Source organism: Felis catus, chromosome D1 (assembly GCF_018350175.1).
Source record: "Felis catus isolate Fca126 chromosome D1, F.catus_Fca126_mat1.0, whole genome shotgun sequence".
Classification (NCBI taxonomy): Eukaryota; Metazoa; Chordata; class Mammalia; order Carnivora; family Felidae; genus Felis; species Felis catus.
The window spans coordinates 4,366,986-4,385,035 of record NC_058377.1 but is presented as its reverse complement, the minus strand read 5'-3'; positions in this window follow the sequence as shown (position 1 = coordinate 4,385,035).

Here is an 18,050-nt window from a genome sequence, read left to right as displayed (position 1 = left end):
AAGCAAAGAGTGCGGATGCTGGGCCAGGAGGAGGAGGGACCTCAGGATGCTCTAACCTGAGTAGCAGAGGACATCAGGAAGTATCTCTTAGAAACACCGTGACTCTTTTCCTGAGGATGCATTCACCAACGCCTCCCACAGGATTATTCCTCCAGCTCCTGGGGACTGAAGCACATGGCTACATGTACACTCTAGACTGTAACTGGCCAGTCACAGGGTATGATTGTGGGTGTGAACAGATCCCAGTATATGAATCTCCCTCTACCCCATGTCCTCCACACAAATAAATCTGAGTTCCTTTCTTTTATCTGTAAAACAAGAAAAAGGAGGATAACTAATATTTTGGAGTGCTTTTCCAATGTGCTTTTTAACTAACCACCTTCTGAAGAACACAAAGCAAGCATATTATTATCGCCAGAGAAAACCCAGAGCTGCCATGACCCACACAAGTTCACAAATCCAGCAATTACTGAAGAACTAAAAACCTGAGTCTGCACTCCAAATCCTTTGCCCTTTGTACCGACTGTTTTGCCATTTCAGAAAGAACAAAAGGAACCAAAATCAAAGATATATTTTCCTTATTTCCCTGGCTTTGCCCTTGGCCTGCTGTGGTGTTTGGTCACATTAAGAATATCTGGTAAATCTGAGATGATTCGGGGCTTCATGTGTTCATTTATATTCTCTTTCACAATAGGTTGAAAAAATACTGCATTTAATAAACTCTAAGACTCCATAAATTGTAAGATCCATGATTATTTTATGTACCACCAAGAAAGTAAACAAATACATAAGCAGTTAAACCATAACGTGGTGCTTTCACATCTCTTTGAATTTTCTTTGACAAATACTGAAATATTTCTTTAGACTTATTCAGAGATAAATTTTTTATCACATTCACTCTGGGAACCCGTAAAAGCCAGTATGAGAGAAAAAATTTGGTGAAGCAATTCCTAACAGTTCCTCATGTCCCAACTCTAACTCTTATGACCCATTTTTCAAACTCCCATTACTGTCGTCCATGGCTTTCCACCTACACCATCCTCTGTGACCACAGGTTCATGATTCAACAAGTCTGAATGATGAAACGTCTGGATTTCACCAAATTATGAACAAAGGAATGTTGCAAACAATCACTATGTCTCATAGTCTTTCTTCAAATAATCTTTAGAGGTTTTGTGGATTGAAATATCTAGGGTTGCATTTGTGTACACAAGCCACCAGAAGTAACGAGTCTCCAGATGCACAGTCAGGAACAACTACTTCAGTCTGGCTGACTTTGTAATGACCCAGCCCCTGGGTTCAGTGACATTAAATGGGGTGGGAGTGGGGGAAACTATGTGTTTTAAAGTTCTTTAAATAAAGTATGTTTTCCTTGAATTGTCTTTTAATTTTCGCTTTAAAAATAATAGGTCACAGGGGTGCCTGGGTGGCTCAGTCAGTTAAGCATCCGATTCTTGATTTCAGCTCAGGTCACAATCTTGCGGTTTGCGAGTTGGAACCCCATGTCAGGCTCCACGCTGTCAGTTCAGAGCCTGCTTGGAATTCTCTCTGTCTCTCCCTCTGTATTTGCCCCTCCCCTGTTCACACTCTCGCGCTCTCGCTCTCTCTCAAAATAAATAAACTTAATAAAATTTATGAACAGATTTAGATAAGACACTTAACCACCCAATTCCTTCCAGGGAGTCAGCCAAAATAAGACAAATATTCAAAATCAGTTAACCAAGAGTGGCCAAACATAATAGCTGACACTTATTGAATACTACAAGGTACCGGATGCTGTGTTTCATGTTGTCTCTAATTCTTACTAGCCTGCATGGAGGTCTTTGTTATACATTTTACAGACCAGGAAACTGAAACTCACGGAGATTAAGCAGCTAGCCCACAGTGAAGAGGCAGTGTATGCCAGAGCCTTAATTACAACTACCTCGAAAGATCCTTCACCACCTCGTGTATAACCCCCACTTCTTCTCTCTACTCTCCTTATGGGCTTATCTCCATGTACAAAACATTCCTTTTGGAAACTGTTCCCACCCGCACTTCCTTCATTCCATTCTCCATTTGTTTTGTTCACTCTCCTCACTCCTGAATACTTTGTGGTGAACAATAAGATGTCCTGATTCTCACTAGACACACCCCCAGGAATCCTCCTCTTCCCTTCCCATTCCCCTTTGGGGTTTCTCACAGGTGTCAGGTGGCTACATCTTAATTTCCTCCCTCAGGAGCCACAACCTGAGGCCAGCCCCACATGGTCCCCCACCAATCTGATAGCCCCAGAGGGGCACTGCCTCCCCATCCTGACGGGGCTAGTCCTTGCCAGAGGAAGGCAGGGCAGGGGACACACGTGCTGCCGAATGCCACTGGTAAGGCCTTGAAATACTTTCCTGACAGGTGTTTAGCTTCTAGGGTGATGTGATTAAATAACATCTGAGGAGATGACGTCGGCAACCTCTTCCTTGTCACCAAAACTTTACCAGTGTGGTTTTCTCTACTGAACTGCTAATGTCCTCTTCTGAGGATGGCCCAATATCACTTCTCCTATGGACCCCTCCTCAGGTGCTCATCAGAAAGGATGACTCACTCTCCTCTTCACACCCTTCTGAGGGTCTTACCATCTTATGATATCATAGTTCCTCTCACGTCTAGTTGCGGGAAGCATGACTTCTTTAGGGCCATTTATTGCCATGCCATGTAACAGAAATACAATACAGGCCACATATGAAATACAGAATTTTCTAGTAATAATATTAAAAATAAGAATAAGAAATAATAAAAATAAAAATAAGATCATCACAGATTTTATTTAACCTAATATGTCCAAAATGCAACCATTTCGAAGTGTAATCAAACTAAAATTTAATATTTTTATATCCCTTTAATTTTATAGGAAATATTTTAAATCTAGTGGGTTTTTTCATCATGTCTCAGTTCAGACTAGCTATATGCAAAGTGCCCACTAGCCACTGTGGCTCAGGACCAGGATACTGGACAGGGCAGCTCCAACCTACCTACTGAAGCTCGAATAGGGGGAAGCAGATACCATATTTTTACCAAATGAAAAAGGCCATGCAATGAAACAATCAGCAAGGTGTGCTGGCACTGTGACTCATGGGAGAAGGAAGAAGGAAAAACAAAAAGTAATCATAGAAACTGAGCTTTCAACAATGAGATATAATGTTTTGTTAGTAGAAACAGAAAATACTGGAAATAGGAGGATTTGGGGATCAAAACAAAAAGTGGAAAGTTTTGTACCATTGGCTAATTAGTCTGAAGGGAAGAAATGTAATGCTTTTAAGCAAAAATGTGGTATCCCTTCCAGCACCACCCACATACAGGCATTGAGAGAAAATTTTACAACGGTAATGACAACAAATGCACATGACCTCTCGTTGTGCAAATACCAGCAATTAGAGCAAACATGATGGATTTTACCATTAAATGAAATGTCACAAGTGCACTGAATCCTTTTAGTTCTTAATCTAGATAGGCGCTTCATGAATTTGACTAGCATTCATTTCTATATAGTGCATATGGCTAAACAGACAAGCCTGAATACAGTTATGACCTTTGACTATGTAAGAAGCCTGCTCATGTTTCATTCCTCAGGCTAACAGATTTATTATTTGATAAGAAGAAATGACCCCACTACATCTGCTTAGTCTTACTTACTTAGCAATTGCAGCCTTCCAAATGAGTGTCGTTTGAGCTGTTTTATCACACTTCAGGATGTTATCAAAATACATTCAACAAAATCAAGTAATAAGTGGAGAAAAAACACCAGGCACCCGAATTTCAGAAAGCTGACATCTCAATAGGGAAAGAGATGTTGAAGACGTTCTGCACTTCAGAAGTACCCTTTCCATGAAGAACCAATTATGGTTTCCTTTGGTATTTGTCTGCTAACCTGACATTTAGTTTTTGATAATAAGGAAAAGTAAATAAAAGTGGTCTTTCGACCTTTGATAGGTTCCTGCTAAGGGGAGAGTATGGTACCACTAAGGTGCTGCCCTCCAACCAGGATCCTGGGAGCAATCTTCTGTTCCCGAGTGTGCCCTGTCTAATCAAATAGCGACTGCTGTCAATTCAGATTCATAAGTCATTTTGAACTCTTTTTCATCTCCTACAATACTGTTTCCTTAGTTCAGATTCACATTGTCTCTCACAGGACTACTACAATAACCTAATTAATCTCTCTGTTCTCCAGTTTGTCTCTTCCTATTCATGAGCCACGGAGCTACCAGAGGGGTCCTTCCCCTGCTTGGAAAAAGTCACACTCCTTAGCCCGATCACAAAGCCCAAAGTAATACCCAGTCTGTCTCACTTCATGTCCTTGATTACCCTCCATTCACTCTGTGTTCACAGTGAACTTTTGTTTTTCCTGACTCTAGCTAGAGTTTGGGTCCTCCTGATCTTTCATACATTATCCCCATACTAATTTTTCTCCGTCTCTCCCACTATTTTGTGAGCTCACTGAGATCACAAAGATTTAAAGTTTTAGTTCTTCACATCATATCATTTATGTCAGGATCTTCTCCATTCAAGAACCTAACGCCTCAGAGGAGTGTTTCACACATAAGAGGCATTAAGTAGATGTTTGTCAAAATGGATTAAATCTAACAACATTCCCAGAGTTGGATACAAAATCCAGAGTGTAATATAATATTCTGAAAACTAAAAGGTTACCTTTTTAAAAGTCCGTAGTTTAAGAATCCACCCTAATCTTAGACAAATCATGTTCTAATTTAGAAACTAGAACAGAAATGAACTACCAATAAAACTTTGCATGTACACTATACACTGTTATTAAATTATGAGTATACCTAGCCATCATCCATTACTGCATTAAGTGGAGGGAATACAGTTTGCTTTCACTCAGAAGTGAGAAGGGCACTGAAAACAAGGTAGCTGAGGAGGGTATAAAAACCTTTGGAAACTTGTGTTTAGCAAATGTCTTCCTTGTGTTCATCAAAATGAATATATATTTTTTAATTATCAGATCTGTTATCCTTCTTGAAAATTTTAACTTTATTTTATATACACTTCCCCCACCCTTATCTTTTCAACCCTTACATTTTCTTAGGCTTTTCCCAAAGACATGCTTACAAAGGGCATCAAGTAGAAGAGTTTTCCTTGTCACATCATATAATGAGCTTGTTTTATGAGCTCTTGGAAGAGCAAGTAAGAATCTGTATCACTGAGTGAACACAAAGACTATTAGGACTTCCCCAAAGTTTGAAGATTGTAACTTGTCATCACAGAATGGAAGGTGGGGATTGGAGGCACAGTTCATTTCACAGTCCATGGAAAAGAGGCTAATTACATACTTCATCAAAAGCCATATTTTAGTGAGTACTTATGTTGTCAAAAGTGGATAATGACGGACTTTTCTTTGTCCTTATACCTCCACATTTTAAATTATTTTTCCACTTTGACACTTCCAAAAAGGTTGCTTAACCAAATATTTTGTTGTTTTTGTTAAGCTCCTGAGTGTAAACCACTTGGTCTAAAATTACTTAAAATGCTATAACACTGTTCCATAAAAGAGAATAAAAACGAGTAGGTTTAGGAGAGAAAAAAAAATAAGTTACATTCACACGTGTTGGGAGGAGCCAAGATGGTGGAACAGCATGGTAAGATTTTTGTGTGTCTTGCCCTCATGAAATAGAACCAGAACAACACTAAACCATCCTACACACCTAGAAAACTGACTGGAGGATTAACACAACAATCTGCACAACCTGAACCACAGAATTCAGCAGGTATGTGGCGTGGAGAGGTGAACTTGGGGAGCGAGGAGGAGGAGGAAGGGAGGTGCGAGCGGAGAGAGGATGGAGACTGGAGTGGGGGGGGGGGGAGAATACGGAAAAAGCACCCCTCCCCAAAAGCAGCTGGAGAGAAAATGGAAAACTGGAAACAGCTGAAGGGACTAAACTAAAAAGGGAGAAAGGAGAAAGGAAAGGGTTTAAATTCCATTAAGACCTTAAACAAGGGGAGCGCAGAGTCTGCAACTCTGCAGCTGGATACCTGGCAGCACTCTAGTGGGAAGGGTGAATCCCCAGGAACAGAGTGGGGTCTGGGAGGTTCTTGGGCCACATGTGGAAAAGTGGTTCCACTGCTGGAAAGACATTTGGTAGGGACTGTTGAGGCCACTTGGTCCCAGCAGACTCCAGAGAACGCTCACATGCACAGGTGGAACAAGGTTATTAAGGGTGAAGCCTGGCACAAGATGTGTGTTGTGATTTTCCATAATTTCTGAAACACTGCTGCTACACTATCTCACGAACTTTTTCTGAGGTGGGCTGGCACCTGGCCGCAGTCTCAGGGCACTGGCAGCAGCAGGGTCCAGCAAGCATTCCTAGGTGCAGCTGACATTCGGCCATTGCTCAGTGAGACCCTCCCACAGAGGGGCGGAAAGGGTCAAAGCCACAGCCCTTCAGAAGTAAGGGGCCGGGGAAAACAGCTGCATCTGAGACAACACTCAGAAGAGAGGTACTGCCTGGGGCCTGGTCACAGAGAATAAAAAGGAGGGGAGCGGACAAAAGCTGAAGACAGAGGACAGGTGCACGATTGCTGATCTGGGAGAACAGAGATCCAAAACTAGAGACTGGGTAGCTGGATGGCACCATTTTCACCGCTCCTGTGCAAGCGCAGAAAAACCTAGGAGCACCACAACACTCCACCCCAGTAGGCTAGCAGCGCCATCTAGTGGAGAGTGGAGCCGTTACACTGAGCCCCACCCAACTGGGCCAACTTAGTTCTTCAAGAACATGAGTCTCACCGCCTGCTTAGTTTATGGACTATACAGCACTATATAGTCTGACTTCTGGGGGAAAAGGAAGTAATTTCAGTCTTACTTCAATCTCTTAGCAGGTCCATCTATTCAATTTTCTTTCTTTTTTTTTCTTTCTCTTTACACTTCTTTTCTTTTTCTTGAATACAGAAAGGGAAAAAATTCATTTTCATTTTCAATTTTTATTAAAAATATTTTTGTTTAATTTTTGTTACTATATTTTTCACTTTTGTGTAAATTTTTTCAAATTCTATTTTACTTCCATCATTTTACTTTAGTCTACTGCAGTGTATTCACCTTTTCAAATTTACAAACCATTTCCTTTTTTTCCTTTTCTTTTTCTCTTTCTCGTTTCTTTTTCTGGAATGCAGAAAGAAAAACACTTCATTTTTACTTTCAATTTCTATTAAAAATATTTGTCTTTATTTTTTTACTATGTTTTTTGCTTTTATGTGATTTTTTTTAAATTCTATTTTACTTCCATCATTTTATTTTAGTCTACTACAGTGTATTCACTTTTTCAAATTTTCAAATGATATCCTTTCTTTTCTTTTTTTATCTTTCTTCTCTTTTTTGTTTTTCTTGAATACAGAAAAAGACAAAATTCATTTTTAATTTTTTTAAATACTTTAAATTTTTTTCTTCTATATTCTTTACTTTTGTCCCCGTTTTTCAAATTCTATTTAACTCCCATCTCATTTTAGTCTACTTCAGTATATTTATTTTTTCAAATTCTCAAACGATTTCCTTCCCCCTCCCCCGTTTTTTCCTCTAATCTGTCAAACCACTTTCAGCACCCAGAACAAAACACACCTAGGATCTAGCATCAATTATTTGATTTTTGTGAGTGTGTGTTTAATTTATTAATTTAATATTTTTTAATTTTAATTTTTTATTTCTATTTTTCAACCTCATTAATTCCTTTTCTCCCTTCAAAATGACAAAATGAAGGAACTGACCCCAAAAGAAAGACCATGAAGAAACAACAACCAGGGACTTAACCAACACAGATACAAGGAAGATGTCTGAACCAGAATTTAGAATCATGATAAGAACACTAGCTGGAGTCGAACATAGATTAGAATCCCTTTCTGCAGAGATAAAAGAAGTAAAAAATAGAATGAAATTTAAAATGCTATAACTGAGCTGCAATCACAAATGGATGTAGTGGCAGCAATGATGGATGAGGCAGAACACAGAATCAGTGATACAGAGGACAAACTTTAGAGAATAACGAAGCAGAATAAAAGAGGGAGATTAAGGCAAAAGAGAACAATTTAAGAATTAGAGATATCGGTGACTCATTAAAAAGGAAAAACATCAGAATCATAGGGGTCCCAGAAGAGGAAGAGAGAGAAATAGGGGTAGAAGTGTTATGTGAGCAAATCATAGTGGAAAACTTTCCTAACCTGGGGAAAGACAGAGACATCAACATCCAGGAAGCACAGAGGACCCCCATTGGATTCAACAAAACCGACCATCAGTAAGGCCTATCATAGTCAAATAACAAAATAGGCAGGAAGAGAAACATGAACGCAGCAAGGGAAAAAAGTCCCAAACCTACAAGGGAAGACAGATCAGGTTTGCAGCAGACCTAACCCCAGAAACTTGACAGGCCAGAAAGGAGTGGCAGGACATATACAGTGTGCTGAATCAGGAAAATACGCAGCCAAGAATTCTTTATCCAGCAAGGCTCTCATTCAAAATAGAAGGAGAGATAAAAAGTTTCCCAAACAAAAATTAAAGGAGCTTGTGACCACTAAACCAGCCTTGCAAGAAATTTTAAGGGGGACTCGCTGAGGGGAGAAAAGATGAAAATACACACACACACACACACACACACACACACACACACACACACACACACACCAAAAGCAACAAAGATTAGAAAGGACCAGAGAACACCACCAGAAACTCAAACTCTACAATCATCATAATGGCAAGAATTCATATCTTTCAGTACTCACTCTAAATGTCAATGGACTCAATGCTCCAATCAAAAGACATAGGGTAACATAATGGATAAGAAAACAAGATCCATCTATATGCTGTTTACAAGAGACCAAATTTAGACCTAAATACATCTTCCGATTGAAAATAAGGGGATGGAGAACCATGTATCATGCTAATGGTCAACAAAAGAAAGCTGGAGTAGCCATACTTATATCAGAAAATGTAGGCTTTAAAGTGGAGACTGTATCAAGAGATACAGAAGGACATTATGTCATAATTAAGGGGTTTATCCACCAAGAAGACCTAACAATTGTAAATACTTTTGTGCCAAATGTGGAAACACCCAAATATATAAATCAATTAATCACAAACATAAAGAAACTCATTGATAGTAATACCGTAATAGGAGACTTCAACACCCCACTCACAGCAATGGACAGATCATCTAATCAAAAAATCAAAAAGAAAACAATAGTTTTGAATGATACGATGGACCAGATGGACTTAACAGATATATTCAGAACATTTCATCCTAAAGCAGCAGAATATACATTCTTCTCCAGTGCACATGGAACGTTCTCCAGAAGAGACCAAATACTGTGACACAAATCACCCCTAAGTAAGTACAAAAAGATCAAGATCATACCATGCATATTTTCAGACCACAATGCTCTGAAACTTGAAATCAACCACAAGAAAAAATTTGGAAAGGTAACCAATACTTGGAGACCGAACAACATCCTACTAAAGAATGAATGGGCTAACCAACAAGTTAAAGAAGAAATTAAAAAGTATATGGAAGTCAATGAAAATGATAACACCACAACCCAAAACCTCAGAGATGCAGCAAAGGTGTTCATAAGAGGAAAGTATATAGCAATCCAGGCCTTCCTGAAGAAGGAAGAAAGATCTCACATACACAACCTAACCTTATGCCTTAAGAAGCTGGAAAAAGAACAGCAAATAAAACCCAAAACCAGCAGAAGACAGGAAATAATACAGATTAGAGCACAAATTAATGCTATTGAAACAAACAAACAAAAAACAGTAGAACAGATCAATGAAACCAGAAGCTGGTTCCTTGAAAGAATTAACAAAAGTGATAAACCACTAGCCAGTTTGATCAAAGAGAAAAAGGAAAGGACCCAAATAAATAAAATCAAGAATGAAAGAGGAGAGATCACAACCAACACAGCAGAAATAACAACAATAATATGAGAATATTATGAGCAATTATATGCCAATAAAATGGGTAATCTGGAAGAAATGGACAAATTCCTAGAAACATATACTCTACCAAAACTGAAACAGGAAGATACAGAACATTCGCACAGACCCTTAACCAGTAAGGAAATTGAATTAGTGATCAAAAATCTCCCAAAAAACAAGAGTCCAGGGCCAGATGGCTTTCCAGGGCAATTCTCCCAAATATTTAAGGAAGAGTTAACACCTATTCTCTTGAAGCTGTTCCAAAAAATGGAAATGGAAGGAAAACTTGCAAACTCTTTCTTTGAAGCCAGCATTATCTTCATTCCAAAACCAGAGACCCCACGAAAAAGGAGCACTATAGACCAATTTCCCTGATGAACAACGATGCAAAAATCCTCAACAAGATATTAGCCAACCAGATCCAGCAATACATTAAAAAAATGAGCCACCACAACCAAGGGGGATTTATACCTGGGATGCAGGGCTGGTTCAATATCCGCAAAACAATTAACGTGATTCATCGCATCAATAAAAGAAAGGACAAGAACCATATGATCCTCTCAATAGATGCAGAGAAAGCATTTGACAAAATACAGCATCCTTTCTTGATAAAAACCCTCAAGAAAGTAGGGTTAGAAGGATCATACCTCGAGATCATAAAAGCCATATATGAATGACCCAACGCTAATATCATCCTCAATGGGGAAAAACTGAGAGCTTCGCCCCTAAGGTCAGGAACAAGACAGGGATGTCCACTCTTGCCACTGTTATTCAACATAGTATTGGAAGTCTTAGCCTCAGCAATCAGACAACACAAAGAAATAAAAGGCATCCAGATTGGCCAGGAGGAGGTCAAACTTTCACTCTTCGCAGATGACAAGATACTCTATATGGAAAACCCAAAAGATTAAACCAAAAAACTGCTAGAATTGATTCATGAATTCAGCAAAGTTGCAGGATATAAAATCAACACACAGAAATCAGTTGTATTCCTATACGCCAACAATGAAGTGACATAAAGGGAAATCAAGGAATCGATCCCATTTACAGTTGCACAAAAAAATCATAAAATACCTAGAAATAAATCTAACCAAAGAGGTGAAAAATCTATACAGTGAAAACTATAGAAAGCTTATGAAAGAAATTGAAGACACAAAAAAATGGAAAAAGATTCCATGCTCCTGGATAGGAAGAACAAATATTGTTAAAATGTCGATACTACCCAAAGCAATCTACACATTCAATGCAATCCCTATCAACATAACACCAGCATTCTTCACAGAGCTAGAACAAATAATCCTAAACAAATAATTTGTATGGAACCAGAAAAGACCCCAAATAATCAAAGCAATCTTGAAAAAGAAAACCAGATCAGGAGGCATCACAATCCCGGACTTCAAGCTGCATTACAAAGCTGTAATCATCAAGACAGTATGGTACTGGCACAAGAACAGACATTCAGATCAATGGAACAGAATAGAGAACCCAGAAATGGACCCACAAATGTATGGCCAACTAATCTTTGACAAAGCAGGAAAGAATATCCAATGGAATAATGACAGTCTCTTCAGCAAGTGATGCTGGGAAAACTGGATAGCGACATGCAGAAGAATGAACCTGGACCACTTTCTTACACCATACACAAAAATAAACTCAAAATAGATGAAAGACCTCAATGTAAGACATGAGGCCATAAAAATCCTCGAGGAGAAAGCAGGCAAAAACCTCTTTGATCCTGCCCACAGCAACTTCTTACTCAACACGTCTCCAGAGGCAAGGGAAACAAAAGCAAAAATGAACTATTGGGATCTCATCAAAATAAAAAGCTTGTGCACAGCGAAGGAAACAATCAGCAAAACTAAAAGGCAACTGGCAGAATGGGAGAAGATAATTGCAAATGACATATCAGATAAAGGGTTAGTATCCAAAATCTATTAAGAACTTACCAAACTCAACACCCAAAAAACAATCCAGTGAAGAAATGGGTGAAAGACATGAAAAGACACTTCTCCAAGGAAGACATCCAGATGGCCAACTGACACATGAGAAAATGCTCAACATCACTCATCATCAGGGCAATACAAATCAAAACCACAATGAAATACTACCTTACACCTGTCAAAATGGCTAACATTAACAACTCAGGCAACAACAAATGTTGGCGAGGATGCGGAGAAAGAGGATCTCTTTTGCACTGCTGGCAGCAATGCAAGCTTGTGCAGCCACTCTGGAAAACAGTATGGAGGTTTCTCAAAAAACTAAAAATAGAATTACCCTACAACCCAGCAATTGCACTGCTAGGCATTTATCCACGGGATACAGGTGTGCTGTTTCAAAGGGACACATGCAACCCCATGTTTAGAGCAGTACTATTAACAATAGCCAAAGTATGGAAAGAGCCCAAATGTCCACAGATGGATGAATAAAGAAGATGTGGTATATATATACGATGGAACATTACTCGGCAATCAAAAAGCATGAAATTTTGCCATTTGCAACTACGTGGATGGAAATGGAAGGTATTATGCTAAGTGAAATTAGCCACAGAAAGACAAAAATCATATGACTTCATTCATATGAGAACTTTTAGAGGCAAAACAGATGAACATAAGGGAAGGGAAACAAAAATACTATAAAAACAGGGAGGGGGACAAAACAGAAGGTACTCATAAATATGGAGAACAATCTGAGGGTTACTGGAGGGATTGTGGTGGGGGGATGGGCTAAATAGTTAAGGGGCACTAAGGAATCTACTTCTGAAATCATTGTTGCACTATATGCTAATTTGGATGTAAATTTTAAAAAATAAAAGATAAAATTTTAAAAAAAAAGGAAAAAATTCACCATGTGTTAACAGAGTATGTACACAGGAGAGGACACACTGTCCTCTTTGGCACAGATTTCCTCATTCTACATTATTCACAGTAAGTGGGACCAGCAATTACCAGAGCACAATATTCAAATTAACAATTATTTACCTCTTATATTTTTATTTAATGTCATGTGTACTTAAAAGAGTCTTACTTACTAAACTCTACAACAGTTTTGGGTAATGTGTAGTATAGTTGTATACACACACACACACAATGTTTATTAAAATAAATGAGAAGTGTTTTGTCTAATTGGTTTTTGCCGTCTTCAAAAAATATGTGGTTATACATTAGCCATTTTATTATATCACTGTGTATTATATCCCTCATTAATTTTTATCCCATTTTTAAACAATAAAATTCCATCAAATATTTATTTTAATTACTTCTTGTTGCAATGTGTCAGTATTTCAAAGGATTGAGATTTTAATATTAAAATGCTTTTTATGACATTTCATAAATGTTAATCAGTGTTTATGCCATAGCAACTTCCTTCTTAATGAGTCACCCATTTGTACACAACGAATACTCAATAAATAATAGTTAACCATGCATGAAGACTGTCTTAATATGCAATAAAGCTGCTCTCAGAAGAAACTACATTTGCAGTTTTGCCCCTCATGGTCTCTGTGATGTCTTGCATTTGGATAACTATTTCTGTCTTTTGCCAGTAAGTTCTGCAAGCATTCCTTAAATGCTATCGTGATTCTGCACTAACGACAATCAAAGGGATCTATTTTGAGGCCAGAAAATATGTTTACCATCTAATGTAAATTCAAGTTTTACCCTTTTTTAGGCCTTTGTTTTAAAAATGGGATATTTTCAATTATTTTGATAGTCCTCATCAACATCTGTTAGAGAAATGTATGGTGAGTTTCCATTTTTAGCACCACGGTTAAGATTCAATAACAAAAGTGTTTTCTTTTTGGCTCAAGGTTCAGGTGCAGTCCTGGTAAAGCAGAACCCTGAGTGGAAGCTACTGAAATCTGGAAGCACACCAGCACCTGGCTTGTAAGAGGAGAGCAATACTGGGGAGCAGCAGTTACAGTGAGGGACAAAAGCTCTGTGCTAAAGTGACCTATGTATGATTTCTGGCTCTGCCATTTACCCATGTGAGTGGGAAAGTCACTTCATTTACCTAAGCCTGTTTGTAAAGTGAGAAAAGCAAGGCATACATTATGGGGTTGCTGAGAGAACCAAAGAAAATTAACATTGACATGTGTTCTCACATATGCTTGGCGTGAACACTCAACAAACTACGATTACTCCTACTAACAAAATGATGATGATGATGATGATATTTGATTGGAGACATGAAGATTATAATCAGGGAAGTAGGATAACAACCAAATGCACATCTATATCCTCTGTTTTCCTTCTCCCAACCAGTGTAGACACCTCACCCTTCCAGCGCCCAACCCCAAATCTTTAATGGTGATTCAAAACTGCCAGATGGGCAAAGGAAAGGAGAGAAGGAGTTCACGCCTCTGGAGAATGAAAAGCCACACTGATATGCCAAGTGAATCAAAGGACAAGAATCAAGAATTGATATGGGGACTTCTTAAATTTGTATATACAAATAGCCATGATCCTGTAGTTTGCAGCTAATATCACTGAAGGAGACAATGGTGGTACAATAAAGAAATTATCCAGGAGATGAAGGTTTGTTGTTCGGAGGGATGCCAAAGTTCTCCTAGAGAACTTAGAAGAATAAAAAAGCATCATAGAAAAAGCGATGGCAAAGTCATCCAGGAAAAAACAAAATGGCATTCTGGCTAGAACGCTGTTTTCCATATTGAGCTATGCAAATAATCATTGTCTTTCAAGCTATCAAAAGATGTCTTATATATGAATAGACGTGGGACATACTGGGTTTGAAAAGTTAAATTCCTTAACCTTGAGACATATCAGACTCTTGAAAATGCTAACCTGTTTTACCAGCACTCACGCAGTAGGACAGCACTTCCCAAAGTTACCTCATTACCAAACTTAAGTTTCAATGGACACTCATGTAACATCACACGAAATCAGCTTCAGAACTGTTATTATAGAAGCTCTACTGTAACATGAAGACGGCAATTTCTACCTACGGGTTACTACTAAAGGCGTTTCTTGGAAACAGTTGTGAACCCAGGTGCAGAGACATCCAGTGACAGATGGCAAAAGAAACTTCCCCCACCCAGCAGTCCCTGTGTTTTTTTCCTACAATAATTGGACGATATTCAATTACAACTGGGATTCTGTGAGATCTTAATACTAATGGGTACCTGCAGATTCAGTGGTATGTATGTCTGTGTGTGTCCATGTACACATGTGTTTTCATTCCCGTGAGAGATTCATAGGAGTACTTGGGGATAGGGGCAGAACTCTCAGAAGGGGCTGTCTACACTAGCAAAGGTGCTGTTTGTAATTGAAAAAGACCTTATGGAAAGGTTGTGGCTGATGTGAGGGTTCCTATCCCTCACTTGTTCATTTAGCCCCTAACAGTGCCCTTTTATCAGAGTGTTACAACTGCTGTGCTGTGGACTCCCGTGGCAATCATATTCTTAAACACAATAGCTGACAGTAAGAAGAGGTGGCCAGAGCTCACAGAAGCTGGGTGGGATTTCCCAGATTCTCAAACTCTCATTTCCTCTGAAGAACATGAAGAAATAGGAAAGAACAAAGTAGTTTCTTTTAAAAAAATCACTATTTGATTTGGAGGGTAAGGTGGGTGGTTGAATTATTATGATACACCTTCAGAGCATAAAAATTACAGGTAATTTTCTCTTTTCTGAAAGGTGATTATGATAATAGAGCTCTGCTCTTAAGAGACCAAAAGCTCTTCCTCTACAAGAGGAGAAAAGAAGCTTAGAAATGACAACTGTCAAAACAATAACCCTGAAACAAACATAAAATGCAAACGGATCCTGAGATACTACACCAGCCAGCTCTAAGGATAAGCCGCACACAGCTGGCTGTGAATGTATGCATGTACCTATGCACAAGATGTGCACTGCATCTCCTCACTGTCCACACATGAATTGGGACAGCAGGAAACAAAACAGCCAAGGGAAAAACAGGAGACACAGCACCTCATTATTCGGCCCTTCTGTGTTCCCACCCTGTTCGTTCTCTTATGGAGCTAGATGTTCTCTACCCATTTACAGATTCTGAAACACTGACAGATGATATTCAGAACCATGGAACATGAACCCAGGCAACCCTGTTTTCTAATTTCTTAAGAATTCAGTCTACTCTTTTCAGTGACCTTGAGAGTATGACCTTTAGGTCTAAAAATTTCCTTGTAGGGGGCTCCAGGCCACATGATTTTAATTATACTAGTAAGCTATTTTTTAATTTCTTAGTAAATCATTTTATCTTTTCAGCCAGTGTTTTCCAAACTATGGGTTAATTTCAAAAATAATTTAGAGAGTTATGAATGGCATGTTTTAAACACAAAGTAACAGCATAGTACAGAAAATATTACATTGCTTTGTACACATTAAGGTATATTGTTTAATAAATTTTTGTCTCTGTATGCCCGAGAGTCATGATAGATATATATATACATATATATATATTTTTTTCTTACTGTTGTTTGTAAGGAAAAAATATTTGAAATCCATTGTTTCAGGTAATATTTGGGTGTCAGGTTTTCCTTTGTGCTGTGGAAGCAGCCATGTTACATGCCTCATGCTTACCAGGTCCTTCCAGTGCTCCACTGGGAAGCCTCTGGGCCATGATGGAGTTCAGCCATAGTTCTGTGGACAGTTCTAGAAGCTCTTAGACTCACTCTGCATTGCTATCTTCTCACCTATCCGTGTTTGTATGTTTGACTTTTTTCCCTGCAGTTTCTCTAATGCTGTGGGGTTTACTGGGGTGACTTAGTGCAGCCTGGAAGTGAGAGGCAGTTAATAACCTTGGGGTAACCTTCAACCCACATAGGACGGAGCTAGTGGATATATGCTTTTGTCTGCCTTTCTCTAGAGTCTGAGATAAGGTCTTAGGTGTAGGTGGTCTGTTCGGAAGACGATACCAGGGTCAGGAGTGAAAAAGGGAATGAAACTGAGAAGTACGAAAGAATAGTGTAAGGTTACATCTCAAGATCACACTCCTGTGAGCCGTGTGGACTGGACTTTGCCAGGGGTTCCTCCTAGAAAGCATAGGGAATGCTCTCTGTCTATGGCAGGCAAAAGCATATATCTACTAGCTCCATCCTGTATGGGTTGAAGGTCATTAGCTCCCTTCCAAATCTTCCAGTCTCCTTTATATTTTTCTTATTTCTACTTAATACTGACAATAATACATAGAAAGGCAGAATATCCTAGAATATTGCCATAAAAATTAAGCTGCATGATAAATATTTGATGAATACTGTGCACTGTTCTTTCAGACATGGTATTTAAGGGGCACCTGGGTGGCTCAGTCAGTTAAGCGTCCTACTTTAGCTCAGGTCATGATCTCCCAGTTCGTGAGTTCGAGCCCCACGTTGGTCTCTGTGCTGACAGCTCAGAGCCTGGAGCCTGCTTCGGATTCTGTCTCCCTCTCTCTCTGCCCCTCCACCACTCCTACCCTGTTTCTCTCTTGAAAATAAACATTAAAAAATATACGTGGCATTCAAGAGGGAAAATAATAACAAGTGTTGGTGAGGATGTATAGATATTGGAACCCTCACTGCTGGTCAGATGCAAGGTGGTACAGCTGCTCTGGGCAACAGTGTGGTGGTTCCTCAAAAAGCTACAGAGTTAATACGAGCCAGCAAGTTTTCCTAGGTATGTACTCAAGAGAATTGAAAAAGATGTGTTCACATCAAAGCTTGTACATGAGGGGTGCCTGGGTGGCTCAGTCGGTTAAGCGTCCGACTTCGGCTCAGGTCATGATCTCGCGGTCCGTGAGTTCCAGCCCCGCGTCAGGCTCTGTGCTGACAGCTCAGAGCCTGGAGCCTGTTTCAGATTCTGTGTCTCCCTCTCTCTCTGACCCTCCCCTGTTCATGCTGCGTCTCTCTCTGTTTCAAAAATAAATAAATGTTAAAAAAAAAACTTGTACATGAATGCTCAGAGCAGTATTCATAGCGGGAAAAATAAAAAGGAAACCAAAAGAGCACTCAACTGATGAATTGAAAAGCAAAATGTGGCATGCACATCCATACAATGGAATATCATTCAGCCATAAAAACGCTGATACATACCACAACATGGATGAGCTTTTAAATCTTTATGCGAAGCCCAAGAAACCAGACACAAAAGGCC